Source organism: Schistocerca gregaria, chromosome 3 (assembly GCF_023897955.1).
Source record: "Schistocerca gregaria isolate iqSchGreg1 chromosome 3, iqSchGreg1.2, whole genome shotgun sequence".
In the NCBI taxonomy this organism is placed as follows: Eukaryota; Metazoa; Arthropoda; class Insecta; order Orthoptera; family Acrididae; genus Schistocerca; species Schistocerca gregaria.
Window position 1 is genome coordinate 140,015,456 of NC_064922.1, and position 19,518 is coordinate 140,034,973.

Consider the following 19,518-nt stretch of genomic DNA (forward strand, 5'->3'; position numbering starts at 1 on the left):
CTTCTAAACGGCAAGTTCAACTCTAAACGTCAGAAAACTAAAATCACACGCCTACTGCCTACGGAAAACACAGACTTCCAGAAACCATTTACCATGAGAGAGTTGAACAATGGCATAAATACCATGAAGAATGGGAAAGCCGCTGGGTTTGATGATATTTGCGTGGAACAGATTAAAAACTTCGGCCTTGGCGCCAGGGACTGGATACTTGGACTTTTTAACGTGTGTCGTGAAACCTTTCAAATCCCGCAACTGTGGAGGAAGTCAAAATTGGTGGCTCTCCTTAAGCCCGGGAAGGACCCAGAGTCACTGAAGAGCTATGGACCCATAACCCTTCTCTGCCACCTGTTTAAGCTCTATGAAAGTTTGATCCTCAACAGAATACAGCGTTGACTCGAAGCTAATTCCACACCAAGCAGGTTTTAGACCTGGAAAGTCCTGTAGCAGTCAAATTCTGGCATTGACGGAACATATCGAGGATGGGTTTGAGAATAAACAAATCACCGGCCTGGCACTAGTCGACCTACGTTCCGCCTATGATACAGTAGATCACCGGACACGACTGCATAAAACCTACGAGACCATGAAAGACTACCACCTAGTCAAGATAATCGAATCCCTGCTCGAAAATAGTTCTTCGTAATGCTTGAGGGGAAAAAGAGTCGATGGCAGAATCAGAAAAATGGGCTCGCCCAAGGGAGCGTGTTGGCGCCAATACTATTCAACATATATACAAATGACCAACCAACTCCAGACAAAACCAAAACTATTGTACGTGCAGACGACCTTGGAATAACAGTTCAAGGCAACAGGTTTGAAGCCCTCGAGGAGAAACTAGAAACCGCCCTTTCTACAATGTTAACCTACTACAAAAAGAATTCTCTAAAACCCAATCCCTCCGAAACTCAAGTGAGTGCATTCCATCTGAACTCGAGGCTCAGTGTTACCTGGGATGGGACATTACTAGAACACACAGATACTCCCCCCTACCTTGGCGTCGTGCTGGACAGAACACTGACATACAAATATCATTGCGAAAAAACACGCAAAAAAGGAGAAGCTCGAAATCCCCTAATAAGAAAGCTGTCTAATAGCAAATGGGGTGCCAAACCTACCGTGGTCAGAACTTCAGCCCAAGCTTTGTGCTTCTCAACTGTCGAATATGCCTGTCCGGTATGGTGCAGATCCACCCACGCAAAAATGGTAGATATTAGCTTGAATGAAACATGCAGGATAGTGACAGGCTGCATGAAACCAACCCCCATAGAAAATCTTCACAGGGCCGCAGGTTTCACAAACCCTGACTCACGTAGGAAATCCGATGAACATACCGAGAAGCTAAAACAAAACTTTGGTGCCCGTCACTCAATATTTGGCTTAGAGTGTCGCCCCAGCAGACTCAAATCCAGACGCCGTATCCTAAGTTGTGCCTTAGATGAGTCCCCCATCTACTGTCCACAAAGAGAGGACCCACCAAGTGGCGTTTCTGGTGACTGGAAAACCTGGAGAATGCTTAACCACATCAGAACTGGGGTGGCTCCTGTGAAATCTAATCTGATCAAATGGGGTTTGTTGGGCGGAAATGACGACAAATGCGACTGCGACACTCTACAGGACATGGAACATCTCCTACAATGCCCTGCCTGCCCCCACAGATCCACCCTCGACCATCTATGGCTGGCTAAAGAAGAAGCAAGCAAATTGTAGTTTCCGGACACGAAAAAGTAAGAAAGTACTAAAGAAAAACCGTTCAGTAAACTACGTGTCCGAATAACGTTATTCTTGTACGTAGAAAACAAAATTTTAGACCCACTTAGAATAGCTTACAAAATTTTTGTATGATTCTTGAGATCTCATCATAATTGCAGAGAGGTTGAAGATAGTATACAGACTCTAGAGGAATAATCTGGTAGTGTTGACAAGGAATTGATTGAAACTACTTGTAGACTCACAAGCCAAGGGATAAATACGCGGACTGATTTGAAGTAGACAGAACACACGGATTCCTGCCACCGCTCATCGCAACTTCTCTCCTTTCTTGTTTGTGTCGGTGCTGGCTCCCACAGTAGCCGCCACAACATCTGGCGCTGAAGAATAAGGAACCAACGCTGCCTTTCCAGTTCGCCGCTCCATCACAGCGTGTCACTAATATTCCTCTCTTTCCTTTCAGAGGAGCATTGCTACTAATTGTGCTCTTTATTGCAGACTAGCCGCAACGCTTGTGCTGTTTGTGTATTTGCATTGCATATAATTAATTTGTTGCGTCGCTCCTCTCATTAAAATGCCTCCAATCCGCCTCCTACACCACCTGAGCATACAACTTTGGTTGCAGCTGGCTTTCCTGTAACGCAGTTTATTCAGTTTCAGTACCACCAAATGTCGCAGTTAATGATCCCATTCCAGCAGCTTATTAATGCACGAGCTGCTGCTGCATCAACTCTACCACGACAGCCAGCCACATTCACGACACCACTTCCACCGTTCCGAACATACAACGAAGAACCAGAGGAGTAGAACAAGCTCAAAAAACGGTTCTAATGGCTCTGAGCACTATGGGACTTGACGTCTGAGGCCATCAGTCCCCTAGAACTTAGAACTACTTAAATCTAACTAACCTAAGGACATCACACACATCCATGCCCGAGGCTGGATTCGTATCTGCGATCGTAGCGCTCGCGCGGTTCCAGACTGACGCGCCTAGAGCTACTCGGCCAATACGGCCGGCAGTGGAACATGTGGTACATTCAATTCGATGCTCATTGTGCTATTCATCAAGTTCAAAGTACTGTGAAATGTCCGTGTTTCTTGTCGACGGCAGCCACAGGGGTTTACTGCCTTGCTTAGAAGTTATTCCCGACTAGTGGTGTGTTACTGTGAACAGTTCAGTGACCGCATTGTCCTAATGAGAATCGACAGCAACCCACACCGACAACGATAATTCAGGTATACATGCCGACGTCGCAAGCTGAAGATGAACAGATAGAGAAATTGTATGAGGATATTGAAAGGGTAATACAGTATGTAAAGTGGGACGAAAATCTAATAGTCATGGGCGACTGGAATGCAGTTGTAGGGGAAGGAGTAAAAGAAAACGTTACAGGAGAATATGGGCTTGGGACAAGGAATGAAAGAGGAGAAAGACTAATTCAGTTCTGTACCAAGTTTCATCTAGTAATAGCGAATACCCTGTTCAAGAATCACAAGAGGAGGAGGTATACTTGGAAAAGGCCGGGAGATACGGGAAGATTTCAATTAGAAGACATCATGGTCAGACAGAGATTCCGAAATCAAATACTGGATTGTAAGGCGTACCCAAGAGCAGATATAGACTCAGATCACAATATAGTAGTGATGAAGAGTAGGCTGAAGTACAAGATATTAATCAGGAAGAATCAATACGCAAAGAAGTGGGATACGGAAGTTCTAAGGAATGACGAGATACGTTTGAAGTTCTCTAACTCTATAGATACAGCAATAAGTAATAGCGCAGTAGGCAACACAGTTGAAGAGGAATGGACATCTCTAAAAAGGGCCATCACAGAAGTTGGGAAGGAAAACATAGGTACAAAGAAGGTAGCTGCGAAGAAACCATGGGTAACAGAAGAAATACTTCAGTTGATTGATGAAAGGAGGAAGTACAAACATGTTCCGGGAAAATCAGGAATACAGAAATACAAGTCGCTGAGGAATGAAATAAATAGGAAGTGCAGGGAAGCTAAGACCAAATGGCTGCAGGAAAAATGTGAAGACATCGAAAAAGATATGACTGTCGGAAGGACAGACTCAGCATACAGGAAAGTCAGAACAACCTTTGGTGACATTAAAAGCAACGGTGGTAACATTAAGAGTGCAACGGGAATTCCACTGTTAAATGCAGAGGAGAGAGCAGATAGGTGGAAAGAATACATTGACTGTCTCTATGAGGCTGAAGATTTGTCTGATGTGATAGAAAAAGAAACAGGAGTCGATTTAGAAGAGATAGGGGATCCAGTATTAGAATCGGAATTTAAAAGAGCTTTGGATGACTTACGGTTAAATAAGGCAGAAGGGATAGATAACATTCCATCAGAATTTCTAAAATCATTAGGGGAAGTGGCAACAAAACGACTATTCACGTTGGTGTGTAGAAATATGAGTCTGGCGACATACCATCTGACTTTCGGAAAAGCATCATCCACACAATTCCGAAGACTGCAAGAGCTGACAAGTGCGAGAATTATCGCACAATCAGCTTAACAGCTCATGCATCGAAACTCCTTACAAGAATAATATACAGAAGAATGGAAAAGAAAATTGAGAATGCTCTAGGTGACGATCACTTTGGCTTTAGGAAAAGTAAAGGCGCGAGAGAGGCAATTCTGACGTTACGGATAATAATGAAAGCAAGGCTAAAGAAAAATCAAGACAGTTTCATAGGATTTGTCGACCTGGAAAAAGCATTCGACAATATAAAATGGTGCAAGCTATTCGAGATTCTGAAAAAAGTAGGGGTAAGCTATAGGGAGAGACGGGTCATATACAATATGTACAACAACCAAGAGGGAATAATAAAAGTGGACGATCAAGAAGGAAGTGCTCGTATTAAGAAGGGTGTAAGACAAGGCTGTAGCCTTTCGCTCCTACTCTTCAATCTGTACATTGAGGAAGCTATGATGGAAATAAAAGAAAGGTTCAGGAGTGGAATTAAAATACAAGGTGAAAGGATATCAATGATACGATTCGCTGATGACATTGCTATCCTGAGTGAAAGTGAAGAAGAATTAAATGATCTGCCGAACGGAATGAACAGTCTAATGAGTACACAGTATGGTTTGAGAGTAAATCGGAGAACGACGAAGGTAATGAGAAGTAATAGAAATGAGAACAGCGAGAAACTTAACTTAAGGATTGATGGTCACGAAGTCAATGAAGTTAAAGAATTCTGCTACCTAGGCAGTAAAATAACCAATGACGGACGGAGCAAGGAGGACATCAAAAGCAGACTCGCTATGGCAAAAAAGGCATTTCTGGCCAAGAAAAGTCTACTAATATCAAATACCGGCATTAATTTGAGGAAGAAATTTCTGAGGATGTACGTCTGGAGTACATCATTGTATGGTAGTGAAACATGGACTGTGGGAAAACCGGAACAGAAGAGAATCGAAGCATTTGAGATGTGGTGTTATAGACGAATGTTGAAAATTAGGTGGACTGATAAGGTAATGAATGAGGAGATTCTACGCAGAATCGGAGAGGAAAGGAATATGTGGAAAACACTGATAAGGAGAAGGATCAGGATGATAGGACATCTGCTAAGACATGAGGGAATGACTTCCATGGTACTAGAGGGAGCTGTAGAGGGCAAAAACTGTAGAGGAAGACAGAGATTGGAATACGTCAAGCAAATAATTGAGGACGTAGGTTCCAAGTGCTACTCTGAGATGAAGAGGATAGCACAGGAAAGGAATTCGTGGCGGGCCGCATCAAACCAGCCAGTAGACTGATGACAAAAAAAAAAAAGAAAAGTGGTCCAGAGCTGCTAATTTTTGAAGATTTAGTTCCTCCCCTCATTCATCATCACAAGAATCCTGTATAGATTCCTGCAGTTTGTTTCATTTTTTTTTCTTGTGGGAAAAAGCCAGAATAGAGATACCGTCTATGGGGCACTGAACTTCAGGATTTGACAAGGCAGTGTCGTTTTCAGTGTAGCTGCGGACAGTACTGAAGTAACGCACCGATTCGTGATGCAGTTCCGTACAATCAGCCAGACAGCAGGATTTCTGAACAATTACTCAAACATTCTGATCCTACTTTGAAATGAATGTTACAAATTATTGGACATCAGGACTCGTGTGATAGGGCTGCGAAAGACTTTGAGGCAGCTCCCATTTGCAGTGTAATGCAAAATGACAAACAGGTACGGCCTTGTGACCGACCACCGCGTGCAAGCAGGCTACTGCGTCGTGGGTAGAGTAAACAAATGTCAGCGCGTTTCTCCGCTCTGTAATCATCTCCGCCTGCTTTTTCACCCAAAAAAGACAAAATTTCCCTCAACGGAACGCGATCTGCTTTGCTTCTGGAAGGCCAGCACGCTTACAGTCTGTGTACTTGTGACAACAAAAGAAGACTACCTACATTCGCTCTCATAAGCATGTGGCAACTTCTCACTCAGTCCATGTAGTTTTTTCTAAAATTGCTACAGGTACTGGGCAACGGCCTTGCCGAAGTGGATACACCGGTTCCCGGCAGATCACCGAAGTTAAGCGCTGTCGGGCGTGGCCGGCACTTTGATGGGTGTCCATCCGAGCTGCCATGGGATGTTACCATTTTTCGGGTTGCACTCAGCCTCGTGATGCCAATTGAGGAGCTACTCGACCGACTAGTATTGGCTCAGATCGCAGAAAACCATCATAACGACCGGGTGAGTGGTGCGACGACCACACGCCTCTCCTGTCCACATCCTCAGTGAGGATGATACGGAGGTCGGATGGTCCCGATGGATCACTTGTAGCCTGAAGAAGGAGTGCTGCTGCTGCTACTGGTACTAGTAAAGATCAATTTCTGGCTGTGCCTTCACCCCAACCACGTTCTGTGCAACGCCAGTCGAACAACTGTTTGTGAACTTACTCACTGCCGGACACTGTCTGCGACTTCAGTTAGACAATGGAGCTTCCGTTACACTGCTTAATGGCACCACTTATGAACAGTTGCTCTCGGCACAGTTGATAAAATCTTGCATTCACCTTGCTGCGTATGACGGTCAGGTCATTCCAGTGCTTGGTACATGTAGTTTCGCTGCCACATTCCATTCTCACACGAGATTAGTGTCATTTACAATTTTGCATTCGTGAGACTAAAAACATTTCTTGGTTAGATTCATTTGATTTGTTTGGTCTCCGTATTCAGGACAATGTACTTTCTGTTTCAGCTTTCGACCCAAAAAGCAGTGTTATTCAACTGATTGAGGACTTTCCCGATTTATTTTCTGAAGTACTTAGCAGAGCGAATAATTTTGTGACATTACAGTGAAGGACCATGCACGACCCAAGTTTTTACGGGGGCGTCCGGTCCTCATGCACTTACAGACAAACTTGCCAGTGAACTTAAAGTATGGCAAGCAATGGTGTTAATGTTGGTATCCAGGCCAGTCAATGGGATTCTCCCTTTGTAATTTTACCAAAGCCTTCTGGACGATCAAGTTTTTTGCGTTGACTTTAAATCCACAGTTAATCCACAAACTATAATTAATACTTATCCGTTACTTTACCCTGAGGGATTAATGGGCAGGCTTGGTGCAGGCCGCTATTTTTCCAAAGCTGACTTACACCTTGCCTGTCTGCAGATTCCGCTAGATTAAGAGTCTCTTGTGTTTGTGGTCAATGCACATTTACGGTTCTTCAAATTTTTGCGGTTACCCTTTGGCAGCACTTCCGCGCCTGCCATATTCCAACGCTTCTTAGAACAGCTTACTGTAAAACTTCCATTACTTGGGCGATATTGTGGTGTCAGGACGCACGCTGGAGGAACAGATCAGTAACCTTTGTTCGCATTTTAAGTGCTTTCAGTAGCAGGTTTGAAGTGTCACCTGGACAAATGTCCCTTTTTTCAGCCTGAAATTTAATACTTAGACCATGTTCTTAATAGCAATGGTATTCATTCCCTTCAGTCAAATTTGCTGGCCATATGGAACCTTCCTGTGCCACGGAACGTGGCGGAAGTGCAGCCAGTTCTCGGGAAGATGACATGTTACATCAAGTTTAAATCCAACGCAGCTCCTGTCGCGGCTCTGTTGCCTCGTTTCACCGGAAGAATGTGCCTTTTGTTTGGACCAAAGAAAGTCGGGATCCATTTCACAAACTTAAAACTGCCTTGTTGAGTGACAGATGCCTTGTTCATTTCGATTCCCTTAAGTCTGTGGTTTTGGCAATGAACGCTCCTTCGTACGGAGTCGGAGATGTGCTTTCGCACAGACTTGGTTCACAGGACAGACCGACTGCTTTCGTTTCCAAGTTACTCACCAAGGCTCATTGTAACTATTCCCATATCGAGAAGGAAGCGCAAGCAATTGTCTATGGTGTGAGAAAGTTTCAGCATTGTCTGTTTTGTCTGAAGTTATTCCTAGTGATGGACCATAAGCCACTTCAGTCTTTCTGTGTTTCGCCATGCGCGGTTCAGAGGCTACAACACTGAGCTTTGTTATTGTCATAGGATCAGTGCGAAATACTGTACTGGCGCACATCGATGCATGCAAATACTGACGTCCTTTCTAGTCTTTCTGTTGGTCCTGATTCTGAATTCGATTCTACTGCTGCGTCTTGTTGTCAAAAGGATGCGTAGGAATGTTTCCACACTTTTCGACTGCACTATAGGAAAACCACACTGGCCACAAAAGTAGACCCTGACGTGAACCTCTTGTTGCACTACATCCGTACTGCTCGGCCTCGTTCAATTAAAAACATTCAGAACTCTTTTATGCGGCTATATTTTGCTCGTCATCACAGCCTCTCCGTCCAACACAGTGTGGTTTTATTGGAAAATGACGGAGGAGAGTCGCCTGTGCTTATTCCTAAAGTGCTGCAAAGAGACGTGTTGCGATTGCGCAACCAGGGACATTGAGGAATTGTACACAGAAAGCAATTAGCGCATCGGCACTGTACTTGGCCGGACATAGACACTCTCATTGAAAAGATGACGTGACAGTGTCGTGGTTGTGCTGAAAATCTGTAAACGCTTTCAACTTCGCCGAAATCTCAATCGCCGTGGCAGTGGATTCGTATTGACCCTTGGTGGTCCCTTTTGGAACACTAGTTGGCTTATAGTTGCGGACTCTTTTAGCAAATACCCGGTTTGCAGTGCCCATGAAGTCCATTATGTCGCGGACTACCATTCGAGTTTTTTCATCTATTTTTTGCTTGGAACGTTTGTCTAAAGAGATGGTTACAGACAACGGATCACAGTTTACGGCTCAGGTCTTTGAACGGTTTTGTACAGCCAGTTGTATCAAGCTCCCTACTAGTCAGTGCTCCGTTGTATCCTCTGCCTGCCCTTCGTTGCAATTTACCGCTCCAAGCCCACCGACAGCCCATCGCGAAGCTTCTACTTCGGTGGCGCCAGTTGCTGCATCTACTGTAGCGCAAGGGGCCTCATACGCTCCGCAGTTATCAAATGGCTCTGAGCACTATGCGACTTAACTTCTGAGGTCATCAGTCGCCTAGAACGTAGAACTAATTAAACCTAACTAACCTACTGACATCACACACATCCATGCCCGAGGCAAGGGTCGCCTAGAACGTAGAACTAATTAAACCTAACTAACCTACTGACATCACACACATCCATGCCCGAGGCAGGATTCGAACCTGCGACAGCAATTATCGCTTTGCGCCTGATCATTTCTTTCTTATCACAGTTTTTGGTCGCACCAGGCGCTGTGAGAGAGGAACGAGTCTTCGAAATTTGGGAGAGTCCATGGTTTTAATTCCAAGTGCTGCTGGGTTACTGCGTCGCCATCAAAACCAGATTAGTGATAGTCTATTGCGAGATTCCTCCGCAGATTATCTATCACCAGATTCGCATCCTACCGGGATCTTGTGGCACTCAAGCCCGCCTCCGGATGCCTCTTTAGCACGACCTGTGGAACCACAAAACGACTATTCACGTTGGTGTGTAGAATATATGAGTCTGGCGACATACCATCTGACTTTCGGAAAAGCATCATCCACACAATTCCGAAGATGGCAAGAGCTGACAAATGCGAGAATTATCGCACAATCAGCTTAACAGCTCATGCATCGAAACTGCTTATAAGAATAATATACAGAAGAATGGAAAAGAAAATTGAGAATGCTCTAGGTGACGATCACTTTGGCTTTAGGAAAAGTAAGGGCACTAGAGAGGCAATTCTGACGTTACGGATAATAATGGAAGCAAGGCTAAAGAAAAATCAAGACAGTTTCATAGGATTTGTCGACCTGGAAAAAGCATTCGACAATATAAAATGGTGCAAGCTATTCGAGATTCTGAAAAAAAGTAGGGGCAAGGTATAGGGAGAGACGGGTCATATACAATATGTACAACAACCAAGAGGGAATAATAAGAGTGGACGATCAAGAAGGAAGTGCTCGTATTAAGAAGGGTGTAAGACAAGGCTGTAGCCTTTCGCTCCTACTCTTCAATCTGTACATCGAGGAAGCAATGATGGAAATAAAAGAAAGGTTCAGGAGTGGAATTAAAATACAAGGTGAAAGGATATCAATGATACGATTCGCTGATGACATTGCTATCCTGAGTGAAAGTGAAGAAGAATTAAATGATCTGCCGAACGGAATGAACAGTCTAATGAGTACACAGTATGGTTTGAGAGTAAATAGGAGAAAGACGAAGGTAATGAGAAATAATAGAAATGAGAAAAGCGAGAAACTTAACATCAGGATTGATGGTCACGAAGTCAATGAAGTTAAAGAATTCTGCTACCTAGGCAGTAAAATAACCAATGACGGACGGAGCAAGGAGGACATCAAAAGCAGACTCGCTATGGCAAAAAAGGCATTTCTGGCCAAGAGAAGTCTACTAATATCAAATACCGGCATTAATTTGAGGAAGAAATTTCTGAGGATGTACGTCTGGAGTACAGCATTGTATGGTAGTGAAACATGGACTGTGGGAAAACCGTAACAGAAGAGAATCGAAGCATTTGAGATGTGGTGTTATAGACGAATGTTGAAAATTAGATGGACTGATAAGGTAAGGAATGAGGAGATTCTACGCAGAATCGGAGAGGAAAGGAATATGTGGAAAACACTGATAAGGAGAAGGATCAGGATGATAGGACATCTGCTAAGACATGAGGGAATGATTTCCATGGTACTAGAGGGAGCTGTAGAGGGCAAAAACTGTAGAGGAAGACAGAGATTGGAATACGTCAAGCAAATAATTGAGGACGTAGGTTGCAAGTGCTACTCTGAGATGAAGAGGTTAGCACAGGAAAGGAATTCGTGGCGGGCCGCATCAAACCAGCCAGTAGACTGATGACAAAAAAAAAAAGAAAAGTGGTCCAGAGCTGCTAATTTTTGACGATTTAGTTCCTCCCCTCATTCATCATCACAAGAATCCTGTATAGATTCCTGCAGTTTGTTTCAATTTTTTTTTCTTGTGGGAAAAAGCCAGAATAGAGATACCGTCTATGGGGCACTGAACTTCAGGATTTGACAAGGCAGTGTCGTTTTCAGTGTAGCTGCGGACAGTACTGAAGTAACGCACCGATTCGTGATGCAGTTCCGTACAATCAGCCAGACAGCAGGATTTCTGAACAATTACTCAAACATTCTGATCCTACTTTGAAATGAATGTTACAAATTATTGGACATCAGGACTCGTGTGATAGGGCTGCGAAAGACTTTGAGGCAGCTCCCATTTGCAGTGTAATGCAAAATGACAAACAGGTACGGCCTTGTGACCGACCACCGCGTGCAAGCAGGCTACTGCGTCGTGGGTAGAGTAAACAAATGTCAGCGCGTTTCTCCGCTCTGTAATCATCTCCGCCTGCTTTTTCACCCAAAAAAGACAAAATTTCCCTCAACGGAACGCGATCTGCTTTGCTTCTGGAAGGCCAGCACGCTTACAGTCTGTGTACTTGTGACAACAAAAGAAGACTACCTACATTCGCTCTCATAAGCATGTGGCAACTTCTCACTCAGTCCATGTAGTTTTTTCTAAAATTGCTACAGGTACTGGGCAACGGCCTTGCCGAAGTGGATACACCGGTTCCCGGCAGATCACCGAAGTTAAGCGCTGTCGGGCGTGGCCGGCACTTTGATGGGTGTCCATCCGAGCTGCCATGGGATGTTACCATTTTTCGGGTTGCACTCAGCCTCGTGATGCCAATTGAGGAGCTACTCGACCGACTAGTATTGGCTCAGATCGCAGAAAACCATCATAACGACCGGGTGAGTGTTGCGACGACCACACGCCTCTCCTGTCCACATCCTCAGTGAGGATGACACAGAGGTCGGATGGTCCCGATGGATCACTTGTAGCCTGAAGAAGGAGTGCTGCTGCTGCTACTGGTACTAGTAAAGATCAATTTCTGGCTGTGCCTTCACCCCAACCACGTTCTGTGCAACGCCAGTCGAACAACTGTTTGTGAACTTACTCACTGCCGGACACTGTCTGCGACTTCAGTTAGACAATGGAGCTTCCGTTGCACTGCTTAATGGCACCACTTATGAACAGTTGCTCTCGGCACAGTTGATAAAATCTTGCATTCACCTTGCTGCGTATGACGGTCAGGTCTTTCCAGTGCTTGGTACATGTAGTTTCGCTGCCACATTCCATTCTCACACGAGATTAGTGTCATTTACAATTTTGCATTCGTGAGACTAAAAACATTTCTTGGTTAGATTCATTTGATTTGTTTGGTCTCCGTATTCAGGACAATGTACTTTCTGTTTCAGCTTTCGACCCAAAAAGCAGTGTTATTCAACTGATTGAGGACTTTCCCGATTTATTTTCTGAAGTACTTAGCAGAGCAAATAATTTTGTGACATTACAGTGAAGGACCATGCACGACCCAAGTTTTTACGGGGGCGTCCGGTCCTCATGCACTTACAGACAAACTTGCCAGTGAACTTAAAGTATGGCAAGCAATGGTGTTAATGTTGGTATCCAGGCCAGTCAATGGGATTCTCCCTTTGTAATTTTACCAAAGCCTTCTGGACGATCAAGTTTTTTGTGTTGACTTTAAATCCACAGTTAATCCACAAACTATAATTAATACTTATCCGTTACGTTACCCTGAGGGATTAATGGGCAGGCTTGGTGCAGGCCGCTATTTTTCCAAAGCTGACTTACACCTTGCCTGTCTGCAGATTCCGCTAGATTAAGAGTCTCTTGTGTTTGTGGTCAATGCACATTTACGGTTCTTCAAATTTTTGCGGTTACCCTTTGGCAGCACTTCCGCGCCTGCCATATTCCAACGCTTCTTAGAACAGCTTACTGTAAAACTTCCATTACTTGGACGATATTGTGGTGTCAGGACGCACGCTGGAGGAACAGATCAGTAACCTTTGTACGCATTTTAAGTGCTTTCAGTAGCAGGTTTGAAGTGTCACCTGGACAAATGTCCCTTTTTTCAGCCTGAAATTTAATACTTAGACCATGTTCTTAATAGCAATGGTATTCATTCCCTTCAGTCAAATTTGCTGGCCATATGGAACCTTCCTGTGCCACGGAACGTGGCGGAAGTGCAGCCAGTTCTCGGGAAGATGACATGTTACATCAAGTTTAAATCCAACGCAGCTCCTGTCGCGGCTCTGTTGCCTCGTTTCACCGGAAGAATGTGCCTTTTGTTTGGACCAAAGAAAGTCGGGATCCATTTCACAAACTTAAAACTGCCTTGTTGAGTGACAGATGCCTTGTTCATTTCGATTCCCTTAAGTCTGTGGTTTTGGCAATGAACGCTCCTTCGTAAGGAGTCGGAGATGTGCTTTCGCACAGACTTGGTTCACAGGACAGACCGACTGCTTTCGTTTCCAAGTTACTCACCAAGGCTCATTGTAACTATTCCCATATCGAGAAGGAAGCGCAAGCAATTGTCTATGGTGTGAGAAAGTTTCAGCATTGTCTGTTTTGTCTGAAGTTATTCCTAGTGATGGACCATAAGCCACTTCAGTCTTTCTGTGTTTCGCCATGCGCGGTTCAGAGGCTACAACACTGAGCTTTGTTATTGTCATAGGATCAGTGCGAAATACTGTACTGGCGCACATCGATGCATGCAAATACTGACGTCCTTTCTAGTCTTTCTGTTGGTCCTGATTCTGAATTCGATGCTACTGCTGCGTCTTGTTGTCAAAAGGATGCGCAGGAATGTTTCCACACTTTTCGACTGCACTATAGGAAAACCACACTGGCCACAAAAGTAGACCCTGACATGAACCTCTTGTTGCACTACATCAGTACTGCTCGGCCTCGTTCAATGAAAAACATTCAGAACTCTTTTATGCGGCTATATTTTGCTCGTCATCACAGCCTCTCCGTCCAACACAGTGTGATTTTATCGGAAAATGACGGAGGAGAGTCGCCTGTGCTTATTCCTAAAGTGCTGCAAAGAGACGTGTTGCGATTGCGCAACCAGGGACATTGAGGAATTGTACACAGAAAGCAATTAGCGCGTCGGCACTGTACTTGGCCGGACATAGACACTCACATTGAAAAGATGACGTGACAGTGTCGTGGTTGTGCTGAAAATCTGTAAACGTTTTCAACTTCGCCGTGGCAGTGGATACGGATTGACCCTTGGTGGTCCCTTTTGGAACACTAGTTGGCTTATAGTTGCGGACGCTTTTAGCAAATACCCGGTTTGCAGTGCCCATGAAGTCGATTATGTCTCGGACTACCATTAGAGTTTTTTCATCTATTTTTTGCTTGGAACGTTTGTCTAAAGAGATGGTTACAGACAACGGATCCCAGTTTACGGCTCAGGTCTTTGAACGGTTTTCTACAGCCAGTTGTATCAAGCTCCCTACCAGTCAGTGCTCCGTTGCATCCTCTGCCTGCCCTTCGTTGCAATTTACCGCTCCAAGCCCACCGACAGCCCATCGCGAAGCTTCTACATCGGCGGCGCCAGTTGCTGCATCTACTGTAGCGCACGGGGCTTCATACGCTCCGCAGTTATCAAATGGCTCTGAGCACTATGCGACTTAACTTCTGAGGTCATCAGTCCCCTAGAACGTAGAACTAATTAAACCTAACTAACCTAAGGACATCACACACATCCATGCCCGAGGCAGGATTCGAACCTGCGACAGCAATTATCGCTTTACGCCTAATCATTTCTTTCTTTTCACAGTTTTTGGTCACACCAGGCACTGTGAGAGAGGAACGAGTCTTCGAAATTTGGGAGATTGCATGGTTTTAATTCCAAGTGTTGCTGGCTTACTGCGTCGCCATCAAAACCAGATTAGTGATAGTCGATTGCGAGATTCCTCCGCAGATTATATGTCGCCAGATTCGCATCCTACCGGGATCTTGTGGCACTCAAGGCCGCCTCCAGATGCCTCTTTAGCAAGACCTGTGGAACCACAAACGACTATTCACGTTGGTATGTAGAATATACACTCCTGGAAATTGAAATAAGAACACCGTGAATTCATTGTCCCAGGAAGGGGAAACTTTATTGACACATTCCTGGGGTCAGATACATCACATGATCACACTGACAGAACCACAGGCACATAGACACAGGCAACAGAGCATGCACAATGTCGGCACTAGAACAGTGTATATCCAACTTTCGCAGCAATGCAGGCTGCTATTCTCCCATGGAGACGATCGTAGAGATGCTGGATGTAGTCCTGTGGAACGGCTTGCCATGCCATTTCCACCTGGCGCCTCAGTTGGACCAGCGTTAGTGCTGGACGTGCAGACCGCGTGACACGACGCTTCATCCAGTCCCAAACATTCTCAATGGGGGACAGATCCGGAGATCTTGCTGGCCAGGGTAGTTGACTTACACCTTCTAGAGCACGTTGGGTGGCACGGGATACATGCGGACGTGCATTGTCCTGTTGGAACAGCAAGTTCCCTTGCCGGTCTAAGAATGGTAGAACGATGGGTTCGATGACGGTCTGGATGTACCGTGCACTATTCAGTGTCCCCTCGACGATCACCAGAGGTGTACGGCCAGTGTAGGAGATCGCTCTCCATACCATGATGCCGGGTGTTGGCCCTGTGTGCCTCGGTCGTATGCAGTCCTGATTGTGGCGCTCATCTGCACGGCGCCAAACACGCATACGACCATCATTGGCACCACGGCAGAAGCGACTCTCATCGCTGAAGACGACACGTCTCCATTCGTCCCTCCATTCACGCCTGTCGCGACACCACTGGAGGCGGGCTGCACGATGTTGGGGCGTGAGCGGAAGATGGCCTAACGGTGTGCGGGACCGTATCCCAGCTTCATGGAGACGGTTGCGAATGGTCCTCGCCGATACCCCAGGAGCAACAGTGTCACTAAATTTGCTGGGAAGTGGCGGTGCGGTCTCCTACGGCACAGCGTAGGATCCTACGGTCTTGGCGTGCATCCGTGCGTCGCTGCGGTCCGGTCCCAGGTCGACGGGCACGTGCACCTTCCGCCGACCACTGGCGACAACATCGATGTACTGTGGAGACCTCACGCCCCACGTGTTGAGCAATTCGGCGGTACGTCCACCCGGCCTCCCGCATGCCCACTGTACGCCCTCGCTCAAAGTCCGTCAACTACACATACGGTTCACGTCCACGCTGTCGCGGCATGCTACCAGTGTTAAAGACTGCGATGGAGCTCCGTATGCCACGGAAAACTGGCTGACACTGACGGGGCGGTGCACAAATGCTGCGCAGCTAGCGACATTCGACGGCCAACAGCGCGGTTCCTGGTGTGTCCGCTGTGCCGTGCGTGTGATCATTGCTTGTACAGCCCTCTCGCAGTGTCCGGAGCAAGTATGGTGGGTCTGACACACCGGTGTCAATGTGTTCTTTTTTCCATTTCCAGGAGTGTATGAGTCTGGCGACATACCATCTGACTTTCGGAAAAGCATCATCCACACAATTCCGAAGACGGCAAGAGCTGACAACTGCGAGAATTATCGCACAATCAGCTTAACAGCTCATGCATCGAAACTGCTTACAAGAATAATATACAGAAGAATGGAAAAGAAAATTGAGAATGCACTAGGTGACGATCAGTTAGGCTTTAGGAAAATTAAGGGCACTAGAGAGGCAATTCTGACGTTACGGCTAATAGTGGAAGCAAGGCTAAAGAAAAATCAAGAGAGTTTCATAGGATTTGTCGACCTGGAAAAAGCGTTCGATAATATAAAATGGTGCAAGCTCTTCAAGATTCTGGAAAAAGTAGGGTAAGCTATAGGGAGCGACGGGTCATATACAATATGTACAACAACCAAGAAGAAATAATAAGAGTGGACGATCAAGAAGGAAGTGCTCGTATTAAGAAGGGAGTAAGACAAGGCTGTAGCCTTTCGCTCCTACTCTTCAATCTGTACATCGAGGAAGCAATGATGGAAATAAAAGAAAGGTTCAGGAGTGGAATTAAAATACAAGGTGAAAGGATATCAATGATACGATTCGCTGATGACATTGCTATCCTGAGTGAAAGTGAAGAAGAATTAAATGATCTGCTGAACGGAATGAACAGTATGGTTTGAGAGTAAATCGGAGAACGACGAAGGTAATGAGAAGTAGTAGAAATGAGAATAGCGAGAAACGTATCATCAGGATTGATGGTCACGAAGTCAATGAAGTTAAGGAATTCTGCTACCTAGGCAGTAAAATAACCAATGACGGACGGAGCAAGGAGGACATCAAAAGCAGACTCGCTATGGCAAAAAAGGCATTTCTGGCCAAGAGAAGTCTACTAATATCAAATACCGGCCTTAATTTGAGGAAGAAATTTCTGAGGATGTCCGTCTGGAGTACAGCATTGTATGGTAGTGAAACATGTACTGTAAGAAAACCGGAACAGAAAAGAATCGAAGCATTTGAGATGTGGTGTTATAGACGAATGTTGAAAATTAGGTGGACTGATAAGGTAAGGAATGAGGAGGTTCTACGCAGAATCGGAGAGGAAAGGAATATGTGGAAAACACTGATAAGGAGAAGGGACAGGATGATAGGACATCTGCTAAGACATGAGGGAATGACTTCCATGGTACTAGAGGGAGCTGTAGAGGGCAAGAACTGTAGAGGAAGACAGAGATTTGAATACGTCAAGCAAATAATTGAGGACGTAGGTTGCAAGTGCTACTCTGAGATGAAGAGGTTAGCACAGGAAAGGAATTCGTGGCGGGCCTCATCAAACCAGTCAGTAGACTGACGACAACAACAACAACAACAACAAAAAAAAGAAAGAAAGAAAGAAAGTGGAACCAATGGAGCTGGACCTATCGCCGTGGTCGTTGGAGCTGTTAACCTTCCCACGATCGTCACGGTGCCTGCTGTGGACGTTGTCGTCATCTCCGGCCTCTCAGTTTGTCGTCGGACCAGCTCAGGAAGAGCGTGTGAGTCTTTTCGGTGGTTATCCACTCGACGTTCACCCAGAGCGCAAGATGGATGTTGGGGCGCGGCTGCGGGTCCTGCGTCAATCCCAGTGTTGGCTCCCTCTTCACGCTACCGAGACTCATTCCTACCCGCCGCCCGCGCCACTCGATGTCGTTAGATGTCTCCCTACGCGACATCGTTACCACATTTTGAGGGCAGAATTCATGAATGCTTAAGCACTGACTGGATAGCGACCAGCACAGCACTGTGAAGCGGCGTCAAGAAGGCGCTGGCCGGTGCATCACTGGAAAGAGCGACCAGTGCCTCAGCTCCAGGAAGATAGAGTTCAATGCTCCGTGTCAACACTGGTTTAACCAGCCGCCCGTCGCTGCACGTGCCACAGTCACAGACTTCGAGAACGTCACTAATGACTACTTGGAAGACCATACTTAGCTGCGTTCTGCGAGTAGTAGCATAATGTTTCTAATGGCTCTGAGCACTATGGGACTTAACTTCCGTGGTCATCAATCCCCTAGAACTTAGAACTACTTAAACCTAACTAACCTAAGAACATCACACACATCCATGCCCGAGGCAGGTTTCGAACCTGTGACCGTAGCGGTCACGCGGTTCCAGACTGTAGTGCCTAGAACCGCTCGGCCACCTCGGTCGGCGAGTAGTAGCAGTGTGTAAAGGTTATTGCATGTAGGAGACACAGAGAGCACATCACGCCACCTCGTAACGAAAATTTATGTTCCTTTCTTTTTTATAAATAACGTGTCCCACTAATGTGCAAGTGGTATGTACAGATAATTTTGCATTCCAGCCACCAGCTATCGCAGCTTCTCTCTTTGCTTGTTTGTGACCGAGAGGGGTGGCGCAGTGGTTAGCACACTGCCCTCGCATTCGGGAGTACGACGGTTCAAACCCGCGCCCGGCCATCCTGATTTACGTTTCCCTAAATCGCTTCAGATAAATACTGGGATGGTTACTTTGAAAGCCAACCGCCTTGACGCAGTGGTAACACCTGTTCCCTTCAGATCACTGAAGTTAACCGCTGTTGGGCTGTGCTAGCACTTGGATGGGTGACGATTCGATCTGCCGAGCGCTATCGGCAAGCGGTGTGCGCTCAGCCCTTGTGAGGCAAACTGAGGAGCTACTTCATTGAGAAGTAGCGGCTCCGGTGACGGAAACTGACATACGGCCAGGCGAGCAGTGTGCTGACCACACGCCCCTCCATACCTGCATCCAGTGACGCCTGTGGGCTGAGGATGACACGGCAGCCGGTCGGCCCCGTTGGTCTTTCCAAAGCCTGTCCCGACGAACTTTAGCTTGCAGTTTAGGTTCCTCTGAAAGGGCACGGCCGACTTTCTTGCTCATCTTTCCGTAAGCCGATAGGACCGATGAACTCGCTGTTTGGGTCACTCCTCCAAATCAAGCAACCAACCATGTTTCCGTTGGTGTTGACTCCCACAGTAGCCTAGTCAACAAATAGTAATAAGAAAC